Genomic DNA, 1,072 nt, shown 5'->3' on the forward strand with positions numbered 1-1,072 from the left:
GCATCTCTTGTACCCATTACCCTCAAAAGCATCTCTTGTATCCGTACCCACAAACGCATCTCTTGTACCCGTACCCTCAAAAGCATCTCTTGTACCCGTACCCTCAAAAGCGTCTCTTGTACCTGTACCCTCAAAAGCGTCTCTTGTACCCGTACCTTCAAAAGCGTCTCTTGTACCCGTACCCTCAAAAGCATCTCTTGTACCCATACCCTTAAAAGCATCTCTTGTACTCGTACCCTCAAAAGCATCTCTTGTACCCATACCCTCAAAAGCATCTCTTGTACCCATACCCTCAAAAGCAACGGTGATAAAAGAGGTCGAACGAGGAACCTCCTTATACATACTCATAGGAGGCCAGTGTTCAGAGGCTGGACACGGGCTGGAAAACGGCTGATCTATACGTGGAATTCAATGCTTTAAGACTATCACCAGTGCCCACAAAAATCAAAACGTTTATAGAAACACTCTGCATTTCATAACCGGAAACGTATCTCGGTCTCTTCAAGGAAAATGCTTTAGAGTGCTCTTGAAATGGAGCAAACCTCTATTTAGTTATCATTGCCTCCATTTGGACCAAGAGCATCATCAAATAAAATCATCACCATCACTTCCTACCATCCATCCGACACGCAGAGAGTGAAAAGAGCTCGGGATATAATATATGGAGCTCTCAATTCCCAAGGATATCTAGCCATGCATACGACGACCGGAACGCTCTCATGCACATGTACCAAACTGTATAATGTCCCGTCATACCAGAGGGAAATCGACTACCTAAATTGATACTCTGGTGTCTTGTTTTATCACTTGATTGGGAAAATAGTCATAGTGCTTTGCTGAACTTGATCTTTTAATTTGCCAGGAACCATTTCACGTTCACAGGACTTTCATTTTGTTCTTCACAGCAATGTCCCTGGGATTTTATAGAAAGCATGTTTTTTGTTTTTTTGCAAATTTATCGTTTTACAATTAATACTTTCTCACTACACTCCTGAAATTCACGTTTCCAATAACCTACAGGATTGCACGAGTTAGCAACAAGAGGCAACACACAAAATAATAATAATAATAA

The sequence above is a fragment of the Macrobrachium rosenbergii genome, chromosome 31 (assembly GCF_040412425.1).
Source record: "Macrobrachium rosenbergii isolate ZJJX-2024 chromosome 31, ASM4041242v1, whole genome shotgun sequence".
NCBI classification, from domain to species: Eukaryota; Metazoa; Arthropoda; class Malacostraca; order Decapoda; family Palaemonidae; genus Macrobrachium; species Macrobrachium rosenbergii.